Below are 15,103 nucleotides of genomic sequence, written 5' to 3'. Positions count from 1 at the left end.
CCTTGATCATCCATCTCATCTAAAGGCATCAGCACAAACTCCTACCTTGCCCCAAAGACCCACCTGCAAAAACTGAGCTCAATCCCCGCACCCTGAATTGCACTCCCTCCAATTGCCACCAAAAACCCAAAAAACTTTAAATCAACCTTCCTAATCAGTTTACTAGCCTAATATCAGTGTTAACTTGTTGTTCATGTCATCCCATTGAAGATCTATCGAGATTGACCGGAGAGAGCCTTCTCATACCCCGTAGGGCTAGCTACGAGGTGAAATGGTTTGATGTTGCCTTGAAGGTTTACCTTCCTCAGCCTAGGGTGAAATCTCAAGCGCTAACATACTGGCGACCATACTGGGGAGAACAAATTGATCTTTTGCTCATTGATGTGTTATTTCATAAGTCTTAGACGGACCCTGAAGTTACGCCAGGTAGCCTTCGAAAACGCTCTTGTTTTACATCAGCGTTAGTAGATAAATGTTGCTTCAGTCAATCTCCGTGAGCTTGTGAATACAACACTTCATTTGCATTTTACCCCAGTACATATATCAAGTTCAGATCTGATTGTTGATAGTGGACAACGATCAGACACTTGAAAGTCTGAAATCATTCACTTGGCGACTCCTTTCACTGAAGAAATCCAGCAACCTATGCTTCATGGTGACTTCACTGCAGAGAGATCAGTAGCTTTGAGCTTTTCAAGATGGATCAGATTGCAAGAAGATACGCTCCCTTGAGCCGAGATCACATTCCAGGTTTTCCAAATAAAATTCCAAAGGTAGATTGGTCAAGGAATCTGCCTATATTTAACGATGATGGTAAGAAGGATGCTGCTTTACATCTGGTTAGATTTCATATGCATATTCGCAAGTTGAAGGTGGATTTCCCTGAAGATTGCTTGATGAAGATATTCTTGGCCACTCTGGAAGGTGAAGCCCAATCATGGTATGAAAGTTTGCCGCCTGCTTGTATTTACTCTTTAAAGGATTTTCATGCTATGTTCATTGAACGATATAGGGACTCTTATCCATCATTGAATTTAGTTCAAGACTGTTGCAAGCATGCTTATAGTTTTATTGAAAGCCTTGAGAAGTTTTATGAAGATGATAATTTCATGGATGAAGAGATCATGGAAGCCCTGTATGAAAATCCATTTCAGCAGCACATAGAAATCTTAGAGGATACTTGTCAAGATCAGCAAGCTGAAGATTTCCATTTGGTTGAAAATGAGGAAAGAGCAAATGTTGTTTCAGATTTACCCACAAAAGAAGACAACAGCATGCAACCCATCAAAGAGAGCTCTACTGTTGAGATCATAGACAGATTTTTGGATTCAGATGTTCATGAACAGCAAGGTGAGATGTTTGTGCAAGTAAGTGATGAATCTCCTTTCAATAGCTCAGTAATAAATGATAGTTTGAGTGCCCTATCGTATGAAGATAATTACTATTTAAGCAGAAGAAAACAAAAGGCATTATCTCCTTTGTCTGAAGAGGAGATAGATCAGCTCTTGAAAGGTCTTGTTACAGCCCAAGCTACAGCAGATTTGCAGTGCACACACAGTCAAGAAAGTGTTGGGAAAACTTTTTCCTCTGTTGAAAAAGATGATTGTCTTGTAGATCAGCAAATAGATAATGTTTTCCTTCACAAAGATGATGAGGCTGTCATGTTTGATGATCTTGAGGATTGTTTTCTGTTTAAGAATGATTTAGACCATGAAATGGAGAAATATAAGCTTGAGAGAGACAATATGTCAAAATTTCTCATGGTCAAGGAATTTACAGCCAACACTCATATGGCAGAAGCTTATACTTCTCTGTGCCTTCCTATCAATCAGCAACCCACTGTTCTTTCAGATCAGAATGAAGCGAGTACTTATATTTTTGCAGCTGGATCTCCAAACAAGGTAGTGCTTCAGGATTATCAAGATCCCTTTGGCATTCTTCTGCAAGCATTAGAAAAGATAAATGTTGCCTGGTTCATTATCATAAGCTTTGGTTTCAGTGGTTATTTTGAGTTTCCTACAGGTTCATCGTTTCGCCTGCTCGAGATAAGCAAGAGCAAAAATTTGGTATGTAGCCATCTGCTGGATTGGTTACATTGGAAAGCTCATTATACATGATTGTACATATTTCATTAGTATGCAGGTGGTTGTCATCATGATTCCAAATCCTGATGGATTGCTGCCGTTTTTCCAAAAGCTTTGTAAAGTTATGTTTTAAGTCGGTCATGAGTCATTTGTGTTTGGTCGGATAAGTGAGTTTTTTCAAGTTATTTCAGTTTTCCATCGAGTCGGTTTGAGTCAAGTTCCAGTTAAGTTTCAGTCAGTTTTCAGTCAAGTTTTCACTCAATAAATGTGTCAAAGTTTTGTGTCAAAGGTGTAAATAATGACTCCATTGCCCAATAAATAAGGCACTGGTCTGCTCTCCCAGAGGTCTAAGGTTCTTGGCACCTCCAAGGAGCTACCATCCCCATTGGAGCCAATGTTAGTGTCGGTCATGATGCCCTCCATCAGTGATCAAAAAACTCTTTGCATATGCATAGGTAGGTGTCTCATCAGTATCAGTTTTGCATCCCGTTAGGCATGCCATAAAACTGATGGAGGAGCTGGTCCTTGTTCCCTTCTTGGCTTTGCTGGATCAGGTCATATCATTTAATGAGCTTGTGTTACACTTGTTTTATTTTTGTCTTGAAGTCCCAAGTCTTAGAGGTCTAGGGTTTTGGTCAAAAATCACTGCAAGGTCATGAGTCAGAGGTCTAATAGTCCCCAGCAAGCCGGAAGGAGGTATGTTAATATGTTCCATGGATATTTTCATCAGGTACAGCTCATTTATACCTTGGATTTAAAAACCCTGTTTTTAAACCCAAGGTCATGTGAAATTTGCAAAAAATAAGGAAAATTTTCAAAATTCTTCAAAATACCGGAAATAACCCTGGTCTCCTCGCCAAAGTCCATCAGATGGTCAACCTGCAAAAAGAACGGAGTTAAAGCACTCAAAAGATAAAATTCAGGACAAAGTGAACTCAAAACAGTGTTAAAAGTGAATGTCAAAACAAAAACATTAGAAAGTGGGTTTGGTAAGTTAATTTTTTCAAATTGGGCCTATAAAGAGTAAATTTCCCTCTAAACAGCCTCATTATGCATTTGAGAGCTTGCAAAAACGAGTGAGAGGTCAAAAGAGGCGATTTGCAGAAAGTTGGAGTCATTCTCAGGGGCGCGACCACTCAGGCTCAGTGCGCGACCAGTTGGGTAGGGTGCGACCACTCAGCGACCCCTCTGCAGTGTATTTTTCTAAAGGGCGCGACCACTCAGGCAGGGCGCGACCACTCAGAGCAGGGGCGCGACAACTCAAGCTGTCTTCTACAGAACCACTCCAAATCGACTAAATTGCCCTCTTGCTTGCTCAACTGATCGAGGTAGGGTCTTCTAGTGCGTTTGAATGCTTGAAACATGAAATCATGGGCTTACATATATATGTTTATCACCAAGAAATGTAAGGAGAAATGGATTTGGGTGATTGCTTGTTCATGTAGGCATTATGCTAGGGTTGATGTTTTTTCAAGGCTTTAAACCCCTATTTATTCCCTCCTTGTTTCCTATTAAATTCACAAATGTCATATATATCTTATCTCAATTGCAATAAATACTAAATCTCTCATCCCAAATCCCTTTACAAAACCCTAATGCCCTTTCATGTATTCTACCCAAACCCTAATACCCTCCATACGGCAAGGAAAATAAATGAACAACAGCAAGGATAAAAATGTTATGTAAAAAGAGAAAAGAGCAATAATATAGCAAAATGACCAAATAAAAAGATGTTGTTGTGCATAGTCATTGGAAAATAGAAGACATACTGTTGTTGCATATCCATAGCAAAAACAAGAAAAATGCAGCTGTGTATATGTATAAAATGGACATATTGCTGTAAATATTGTTTACAAAAGAATATTGTTGTGTCTCCCCAAAACCAAGCTCTGTTTTCCTCTCTACCCCTTCCTTAAAATCATGTTCAATTAAGATCCCTTTTCCCTTATGACAAAATGTAAAAGAAGCCTTGTTCCCCTATGACTAAATGTACATAAAATCCTTTGAAAAACACTATTGACCTTATGATGTACATTGAAAAAACAAAAAACTCAAAGGAGCAAGCTATCTATGCTGTCCTATACTCCTGTTGCAAATGCATCTCCTTTCCCTTGATGACTATCATACGTATTTTCCCTAATAAAGTATTTCTTTACAAATGATTTCCTAATGATGGAAGATGAGATGATATGCATGACAATTTATGAATTTTCCCTTAAAAAATTCCCTGTCATATCACGCGTTCCCATTCCTTGTTGAAGATCCCTCCCCTAACATTTCCCTTATGATTTTTTCCCCTTGAAATCAGCATACTTCTCAGCATTTTTGCAGGCAAGGGCAGCAGTTTACTTTATCTATTTTCTTCACTTTGCTCAAAAGCACAATGTCAACCACTGAAACCTATGAGCAAGGTGATGACCGGTCTTCTTCCACAGAGGTTGAGGTACAGCGGAGGCCTCGCAGGGGAGGCAAAGGTGGTCATCATAAAAGAGAGGAGCCCAAGAAATTTTGAGAGTTTTGAAGCATTTTTGGCATTTTTGAGAATTTTACAGGTTTTGGCCATTTGACTGGCCTCACCCTGCGCGCGACCAGTCATGGGGGCAACTCAGAACGGGGAAAACTTTGAATTTTTGGAATTGTCATGCAAAAATACACTTTCCTATGGATGGGTTTCAGATTTTATGGAGATTTGGGCTTCCAAAAGCTCAAAATACATGCAAATTTTGACTTTCTGCCCCTATTTTGAGTTGCAGAAAGCTTTCTTGGGAGAAATGACTTTTGAGGGGTCAAATCAACTCTAAATTCCGAAATTCCAGTGGGGTTAGAAAGTAGACTCGCAGACCTTTCCAACGAGCTATCTTGCACCTGATTTGGACACCGGGAAGGCCCTCAAACAGAGCTGTGAAAGTGCGCGACCAGTCAGAGTGATGTGCGCGACCAGTCAGGGAAATTTGCCTGTTTTGACCAGTTCGGCCAGCAAAACACTGTTTTCATTTTGGTTGACTTTTGAGGCATGTAAATGATGGATTTTTGTGTAATTTTCATGGCATTTAGATGCTTTTACTCTCCTTCATCACTTCTAGAAGATTCTTTGATGTAAATGGTAAATATTTAATGCATGGATAGGTTCCCTAAGTTTTAGAGGCAAGTTGTTTTGACTGCCTATTATCTAGTGCTCAGTTTAGAATTAGTTGAAACAGCTCCTAGGAAGCTGAGCTCGACCCCTAGAGGTGGGGAAAGGAGTTAGATCATCTATATTATGCCTTCTCTTGCTCATTTTCATGGTTGGACTCTTGAGGGAGAAGCTCCTATTGTATATTTTACTTGTATCTCTGCAATTTGAGGAAAAGGAAGACCATGGTTTTGCAGACATCATTGGGATTCTTGTGGACTCTTGTGTTGATGGTGTGTTCTCTTATTGTAATTGTAAGTGTGTTTATGTGTTCCATCTCTTTCTTTACTGCAGCTTATTAAACAAATGAAGTGATAAAGTTTGAATTCATGCTTGCCATGCTCAGCTTTCAAATTTGTTTAATGTTTATGTTTTCCACTGTCTAGAGAGGATTCAAAGTCATTGTTTGCCCTCTTTAGCTTCTCATTTTTCTTCCTTGATCATCCATCTCATCTAAAGGCATCAGCACAAACTCCTACCTTGCCCCAAAGACACACCTGCAAAAACTGAGCTCAATCCCCGCACCCTGAATTGCACTCCCTCCAATTGCCACCAAAAACCCAAAAAACTTTAAATCAACCTTCCTAATCAGTTTACTAGCCTAATATCAGTGTTAACTTGTTGGTCATCTCATCCCATTGAAGATCTACCGAGATTTATCGGAGAGAGCCTTCTCATACCCCGTAGGGCTAGCTACGAGGTGAAATGGTTTGATGTTGCCTTGAAGGTTTACCTTCCTCAGCCTAGGGTGAAATCTCAAGCGCTAACATACTGGCTACCATACTGGGGAGAACAAATTGATCTTTTGCTCATTGATGTGTTATTTCATAAGTCTTAGACGGAGCCTGAAGTTACGCCAGGTAGCCTTCGAAAACGCTCTTGTTTTACATCAGCGTTAGTAGATAAACGCTGCTTCAGTCAATCTCCGTGAGCTTGTGAATACAACACTTCATTTGCATTTTACCCCAGTACATATATCAAGTTCAGATCTGATTGTTGATAGTGGACAACGATCAGACACTTGAAAGGCTGAAATCATTCACTTGGCGACTCCTTTCACTGAAGAAATCCAGCAACCTATGCTTCATGGTGACTTCACTGCAGAGAGATCAGTAGCTTTGAGCTTTTCAAGATGGATCAGATTGCAAGAAGATACGCTCCCTTGAGCCGAGATCACATTCCAGGTTTTCCAAATAAAATTCCAAAGGTAGATTGGTCAAGGAATCTGCCTATATTTAACGATGATGGTAAGAAGGATGTTGCTTTACATCTGGTTAGATTTCATATGCATATTCGCAAGTTGAAGGTGGATTTCCCTGAAGATTGCTTGATGAAGATATTCTTGGCCACTCTCGAGGTGAAGCCCAATCATGGTATGAAAGTTTGCCGCCTGCTTGTATTTACTCTTTAAAAGATTTTCATGCTATGTTCATTGAACGATATAAGGACTCTTATCCATCATTGAATTTAGTTCAAGACTGTTGCAAGCATGCTTATAGTTTTATTGAAAGCCTTGAGAAGTTTTATGAAGATGATAATTTCATGGATGAAGAGATCATGGAAGCCCTGTATGAAAATCCATTTCAGCAACACATAGAAATCTTAGAGGATACTTGTCAAGATCAGCAAGCTGAAGATTTCCATATGGTTGAAAATGAGGAAAGAGCAAATGTTGTTTCAGATTTACCCACAGAAGAAGACAACAGCATGCAACCCATCAAAGAGAGCTCTACTGTTGAGATCATAGACAGAGTTTTGGATTCAGATGTTCATGAACAACAAGGTGAGATCTTTGTGCAAGTAAGTGATGAATCTCCTTTCAATAGCTCAGTAATAAATGATAGTTTGAGTGCCCTATCGTATGAAGATAATTACTGTTTAAGCAGAAGAAAACAAAAGGCATTATCTCCTTTGTCTGAAGAGGAGATAGATCAGCTCTTGAAAGGTCTTGTTACAGCCCAAGCTACAGCAGATTTGCAGTGCACACATAGTCAGGAAAGTGTTGGGAAAACTTTTTCCTCTGTTGAAAAAGATGATTGTCTTGTAGATCAGCAAATAGATAATGTTTTCCTTCACAAAGATGATGAGGTTGTCATGTTTGATGATCTTGAGGATTGTTTTCTGTTTAAGAATGATTTAGACCATGAAATTGAGGAATATAAGCTTGAGAGAGACAATATGTCAAAATTTCTCATGGTCAAGGAATTTACAGCCAACACTCATATGGTAGAAGCTTATACTTCTCTGTGCCTTCCTATCAATCAGCAACCCACTGTTCTTTCAGATCAGAATGAAGCGAGTACTTATATTTTTGCAGCTGGATCTCCAAACAAGGTAGTGCTTCAAGATTATCAAGATCCCTTTGGCATTCTTCTGCAAGCATTAGAAAAGATAAATGTTGCCTGGTTCATTATCATAAGCTTTGGTTTCAGTGGTTATTTTGAGTTGCCTACAGGTTCATCGTTTCGCCTGCTCGAGATAAGCAAGAGCAAAAATTTGGTATGTAGCCATCTGCTGGATTGGTTACATTGGAAAGCTCATTATACATGATTGTACATATTTCATTAGTATGCAGGTGGTTGTCATCATGATTCCAAATCTTGATGGATTGCTGCCGTTTTTCCAAAAGCTTTGTAAAGTTATGTTTTAAGTCGGTCATGAGTCATTTGTGTTTGGTCGGTTAAGTGAGTTTTTTCAAGTTATTTCAGTTTGCCATCGAGTCGGTTTGAGTCAAGTTCCAGTTAAGTTTCAGTCAGTTTTCAGTCAAGTTTTCACTCAATAAATGTGTCAAAGTTTTGTGTCAAAGGTGTAAATAATGACTCCATTGCCCAATAAATAAGGCACTGGTCTGCTCTCCCAGAGGTCTAAGGTTCTTGGCACCTCCAAGGAGCTACCATCCCCATTGGAGCCAATGTTAGTGTCGGTCATGATGCCCTCCATCAGTGATCAAAAAACTCTTTGCATATGCATAGGTAGGTGTCTCATCAGTATCAGTTTTGCATCCCGTTAGGCATGCCATAAAACTGATGGAGGAGCTGGTCCTTGTTCCCTTCTTGGCTTTGCTGGATCAGGTCATATCATTTAATGAGCTTGTGTTACACTTGTTTTATTTTTGTCTTGAAGTCCCAAGTCTTAGGTCTAGGGTTTTGGTCAAAAATCACTGCAAGGTCATGAGTCAGAGGTCTAATAGTCCCCAGCAAGCCGGAAGGAGGTATGTTAATATGTTCCATGGATATTTTCATCAGGTACAGCTCATTTATACCTTGGATTTAAAAACCCTGTTTTTAAACCCAAGGTCATGTGAAATTTGCAAAAAATAAGGAAAATTTTCAAAATTCTTCAAAATGCCGGCAATAACGCTGGTCTCCTCGCCAAAGTCCATCAGATGGTCAACCTGCAAAAAGAACGGAGTTAAAGCACTCAAAAGATCAAATTCAGGACAAAGTGAACTCAAAACAGTGTTAAAAGTGAATGTCAAAACAAAAACATTAGAAAGTGGGTTTGGTAAGTTAATTTTTTCAAATTGGGCCTATAAAGAGTAAATTTCCCTCTAAACAGCCTCATTATGCATTTGAGAGCTTGCAAAAACGAGTGAGAGGTCAAAAGAGGCGATTTGCAGAAAGTTGGAGTCATTCTCAGGGGCGCGACCACTCAGGCTCAGTGCGCGACCAATTGGGTAGGGCGCGACCACTCAGCGACCCCTCTGCAGTGTATTTTTCTAAAGGGCGCGACCACTCAAGCAGGGCGTGACCACTCAGAGCAGGGGCGCGACCACTCAAGCAGGGCGTGACCACTCAGAGCAGGGGCGCGACCACTCAAGCTGTCTTCTACAGAACCACTCCAAATCGACTAAATCGCCCTCTTGCTTGCTCAACTGATCGAGGTAGGGTCTTCTAGTGCGTTTGAATGCTTGAAACATGAAATCATGGGCTTGCATATATATGTTTATCACCAAGAAATGTAAGGAGAAATGGATTTGGGTGATTGCTTGTTCATGTAGGCATTATGCTAGGGTTGATGTTTTTTCAAGGCTTTAAACCCCTATTTATTCCCTCCTTGTTTCCTATTAAATTCACAAATGTCATATATATCTTATCTCAATTGCAATAAATACTAAATCTCTCATCCCAAATCCCTTTACAAAACCCTAATGCCCTTTCATGTATTCTACCCAAACCCTAATACACTCCATACGGCAAGGAAAATAAATGAACAACAGCAAGGATAAAAATGTTATGTAAAAAGAGAAAAGAGCAATAATATAGCAAAATGACCAAATAAAAAAGATGTTGCTGTGCATAGTCATTGGAAAATAGAAGACATACTATTGTTGCATATCCATAGCAAAAACAAGAAAAATGCAGCTGTGTATATGTATAAAATGGACATATTGCTGTAAATATTGTTTACAAAAGAATATTGTTGTGTCTCCCCAAAACCAAGCCCTGTTTTCCTCTCTACCCCTTCCTTAAAATCCTGTTCAATTAAGATCCCTTTTCCCTTATGACAAGATGTAAAAGAAGCCTTGTTCCCCTATGACTAAATGTACATAAAATCCTTTGAAAAACACTGTTTACCTTATGATGTACATTGAAAAAACAAAAAACTCAAAGGAGCAAGCTATCTATGTTGTCCTATACTCCTGTTGCAAATGCATGTCCTTTCCCTTGATGACTATCATACGTATTTTCCCTAATAAAGTATTTCTTTGCAAATGATTTCCTAATGATGGAAGATGAGATGATATGCATGACAATTTGTGAATTTTCCCTTAAAAAATTCCTTGTCATATCACGCGTTCCGATTCCTTGTTGAAGATCCCTGCCCTAAAATTTCCCTTATGATTTTTTCCCCTTGAAATCAGCATACTTCTCAGCATTTTTGCAGGCAAGGGCAGCAGTTTACTTTATCTATTTTCTCCACTTTGCTCAAAAGCACCATGTCAACCACTGAAACCTATGAGCAAGGTGATGACCGGTCTTCTTCCACAGAGGTTGAGGTACAGCGGAGGCCTCGCAGGGGAGGCAAAGGTGGTCATCATAAAAGAGAGGAGCCCAAGAAATTTTGAGAGTTTTGAAGCATTTTTGGCATTTTTGAGAATTTTACAGGTTTTGGCCATTTGACTGGTCTCACCCCGCGCGCGACCAGTCATGGGGGCAACTCAGAACGGGGAAAACTTTGCATTTTTGGAATTTTCATGCAAAAATACACTTGCCTATGGATGGGTTTCAGATTTTATGGAGAATTGGGCTTCCAAAAGCTCAAAATACATGCAAATTTTGACTTTCTGCCCCTATTTTGAGTTGCAGAAATCTGTCTTGAGAGAAATGACTTTTGAGGGGTCAAATCAACTCTAAATTTAGAAATTCCAGTGGGGTTGGAAAGTAGACTCGCAGACCTTTCCAACGAGCTATCTTGCACCTGATTTGGACACAGGGAAGGCCTTCAAACAGAGCTGTGAAAGTGCGCGACCAGTCAGAGTGATGTGCGCGACCAGTCAGGGAAATTTGCCTGTTTTGACCAGTTCGGCCAGCAAAACACTGTTTTCATCTTGGTTGACTTTTGAGGCATGTAAATGATGGATTTTTGTGTAATTTTCATGGCATTTAGATGCTTCTACTCTCCTTCATCACTTCTAGAAGATTCTTTGATGTAAATGGTAAATATTTAATGCATGGATAGGTTCCCTAAGTTTTAGAGGCAAGTTGTTTTGACTGCCTATTATCTAGTGCTCAGTTTAGAATTAGTTGAAACAGCTCCTAGGAAGCTGAGCTCGACCCCTAGAGGTGGGGAAAGGAGTTAGATCATCTATATTATGCCTTCTCTTGCTCATTTTCATGGTTGGACTCTTGAGGGAGAAGCTCCTATTGTATATTTTACTTGTATCTCTGCAATTTGAGGAAAAGGAAGACCAGGGTTTTGCAGACATCATTGGGATTCTTGTGGACTCTTGTGTTGATGGTGTGTTGTCTTATTGTAATTGTAAGTGTGTTTATGTGTTCCATCTCTTTCTTTACTACAGCTTATTAAACAAATGAAGTGATAAAGTTTGAATTCATGCTTGCCATGCTCAGCTTTCAAATTTGTTTAATGTTTATGTTTTCCACTGTCTAGAGAGGATTCAAAGTCATTGTTTGCCCTCTTTAGCTTCTCATTTTTCTTCCTTGATCATCCATCTCATCTAAAGGCATCAACACAAACTCCTACCTTGCCCCAAAGACCCACCTGCAAAAACTGAGCTCAATCCCCGCACCCTGAATTGCACTCCCTCCAATTGCCACCAAAAACCCAAAAAACTTTAAATCAACCTTCCTAATCAGTTTACTAGCCTAATATCAGTGTTAACTTGTTGGTCATCTCATCCCATTGAAGATCTACCGAGATTTACCGGAGAGAGCCTTCTCATACCCTGTAGGGCTAGCTACGAGGTGAAATGGTTTGATGTTGCCTTGAAGGTTTACCTTCCTCAGCCTAGGGTGAAATCTCAAGCGCTAACATACTGGCGACCATACTGGGGAGAACAAATTGATCTTTTGCTCATTGATGTGTTATTTCATAAGTCTTAGACGGAGCCTGAAGTTACGCCAGGTAGCCTTCGAAAACGCTCTTGTTTTACATCAGCGTTAGTAGATAAACGCTGCTTCAGTCAATCTCCGTGAGCTTGTGAATACAACACTTCATTTGCATTTTACCCCAGTACATATATCAAGTTCAGATCTGATTGTTGATAGTGGACAACGATCAGACACTTGAAAGGCTGAAATCATTCACTTGGCGACTCCTTTCACTGAAGAAATCCAGCAACCTATGCTTCATGGTGACTTCACTGCAGAGAGATCAGTAGCTTTGAGCTTTTCAAGATGGATCGGATTGCAAGAAGATACGCTCCCTTGAGCCGAGATCACATTCCAGGTTTTCCAAATAAAATTCCAAAGGTAGATTGGTCAAGGAATCTGCCTATATTTAACGATGATGGTAAGAAGGATGCTGCTTTACATCTGGTTAGATTTCATATGCATATTCGTAAGTTGAAGGTGGATTTCCCTGAAGATTGCTTGATGAAGATATTCTTGGCCACTCTGGAAGGTGAAGCCCAATCATGGTATGAAAGTTTGCCGCCTACTTGTATTTACTCTTTAAAGGATTTTCATGATATGTTCATTGAACGATATAAGGACTCTTATCCATCATTGAATTTAGTTCAAGACTGTTGCAAGCATGCTTATAGTTTTATTGAAAGCCTTGAGAAGTTTTATGAAGATGATAATTTCATGGATGAAGAGATCATGGAAGCCCTGTATGAAAATCCATTTCAGCAGCACATAGAAATCTTAGAGGATACTTGTCAAGATCAGCAAGCTGAAGATTTCCATATGGTTGAAAATGAGGAAAGAGCAAATGTTGTTTCAGATTTACCCACAGAAGAAGACAACAGCATGCAACCCATCAAAGAGAGCTCTACTGTTGAGATCATAGACAGAGTTTTGGATTCAGATGTTCATGAACAACAAGGTGAGATCTTTGTGCAAGTAAGTGATGAATCTCCTTTCAATAGCTCAGTAATAAATGATAGTTTGAGTGCCCTATCATATGAAGATAATTACTGTTTAAGCATAAGAAAACAAAAGGCATTGTCTCCTTTGTCTAAAGAGGAGATAGATCAGCTCTTGAAAGGTCTTGTTACAGCCCAAGCTACAGCAGATTTGCAGTGCACACACAGTCAGGAAAGTGTTGGGAAAACTTTTTCCTCTGTTGAAAAAGATGATTGTCTTGTAGATCAGCAAATAGATAATGTTTTCCTTCACAAAGATGATGAGGTTGTCATGTTTGATGATCTTGAGGATTGTTTTCTGTTTAAGAATGATTTAGACCATGAAATTGAGGAATATAAGCTTGAGAGAGACAATATGTCAAAATTTCTCATGGTCAAGGAATTTACAGCCAACACTCATATGGCAGAAGCTTATACTTCTCTGTGCCTTCCTATCAATCAGCAACCCACTGTTCTTTCAGATCAGAATGAAGCGAGTACTTATATTTTTGCAGCTGGATCTCCAAACAAGGTAGTGCTTCAGGATTATCAAGATCCCTTTGGCATTCTTCTGCAAGCATTAGAAAAGATAAATGTTGCCTGGTGCATTATCATAAGCTTTGGTTTCAGTGGTTATTTTGAGTTGCCTACAGGTTCATCGTTTCGCCTGCTCGAGATAAGCAAGAGCAAAAATTTGGTATGTAGCCATCTGCTGGATTGGTTACATTGGAAAGCTCATTATACATGATTGTACATATTTCATTAGTATGCGGGTGGTTGTCATCATGATTCCAAATCTTGATGGTTTGCTGCCGTTTTTCCAAAAGCTTTGTAAAGTTATGTTTTAAGTCGGTCATGAGTCATTTGTGTTTGGTCGGTTAAGTGAGTTTTTTCAAGTTATTTCAGTTTGCCATCGAGTCGGTTTGAGTCAAGTTCCAGTTAAGTTTCAGTCAGTTTTCAGTCAATATTTCACTCAATAAATGTGTCAAAGTTTTGTGTCAAAGGTGTAAATAATGACTCCATTGCCCAATAAATAAGGCACTGGTCTGCTCTCCCAGAGGTCTAAGGTTCTTGGCACCTCCAAGGAGCTACCATCCCCATTGGAGCCAATGTTAGTGTCGGTCATGATGCCCTCCATCAGTGATCAAAAAACTCTTTGCATATGCATAGGTAGGTGTCTCATCAGTATCAGTTTTGCATCCCGTTAGGCATGCCATAAAACTGATGGAGGAGTTGGTCCTTGTTCCCTTCTTGGCTTTGCTGGATCAGGTCATATCATTTAATGAGCTTGTGTTACACTTGTTTTATTTTTGTCTTGAAGTCCCAAGTCTTAGGTCTAGGGTTTTGGTCAAAAATCACTGCAAGGTCATGAGTCAGAGGTCTAATAGTCCCCAGCAAGCCGGAAGGAGGTATGTTAATATGTTCCATGGATATTTTCATCAGGTACAGCTCATTTATACCTTGGATTTAAAAACCCTGTTTTTAAACCCAAGGTCATGTGAAATTTGCAAAAAATAAGGAAAATTTTCAAAATTCTTCAAAATGCCGGCAATAACCCTGGTCTCCTCGCCAAAGTCCATCAGATGGTCAACCTGCAAAAAGAACGGAGTTAAAGCACTCAAAAGATCAAATTCAGGACAAAGTGAACTCAAAACAGTGTTAAAAGTGAATGTCAAAACAAAAACATTAGAAAGTGGGTTTGGTAAGTTAATTTTTTCAAATTGGGCCTATAAAGAGTAAATTTCCCTCTAAACAGCCTCATTATGCATTTGAGAGCTTGCAAAAACGAGTGAGAGGTCAAAAGAGGCGATTTGCAGAAATTTGGAGTCATTCTCAGGGGCGTGACCACTCAGGCTCAGTGCGCGACCAGTTGGGTAGGGCGCGACCACTCAGCGACCCCTCTGCAGTGTATTTTTCTAAAGGGCGTGACCACTCAGGTAGGGCGCGACCACTCAGAGCAGGGGCGCGACCACTCAAGCTGTATTCTACAGAACCACTCCAAATCGACTAAATCGCCCTCTTGCTTGCTCAACTGATCGAGGTAGGGTCTTCTAGTGCGTTTGAATGCTTGAAACATGAAATCATGGGCTTGCATATATATGTTTATCACCAAGAAATGTAAGGAGAAATGGATTTGGGTGATTGCTTGTTCATGTAGGCATTATGCTAGGGTTGATGTTTTTTCAAGGCTTTAAACCCCTATTTATTCCCTCCTTGTTTCCTATTAAATTCACAAATGTCATATATATCTTATCTCAATTGCAATAAATACTAAATCTCTCATCCCAAATCCCTTTACAAAACCCTAATGCCCTT

The sequence above is a fragment of the Pinus tabuliformis genome, chromosome 5_2, assembly GCF_031772625.1.
Source record: "Pinus tabuliformis cultivar Carrire ecotype Pingquan chromosome 5_2, CPIR1, whole genome shotgun sequence".
NCBI classification, from domain to species: Eukaryota; Viridiplantae; Streptophyta; class Pinopsida; order Pinales; family Pinaceae; genus Pinus; species Pinus tabuliformis.
This window is presented reverse-complemented; position numbering follows the sequence as displayed.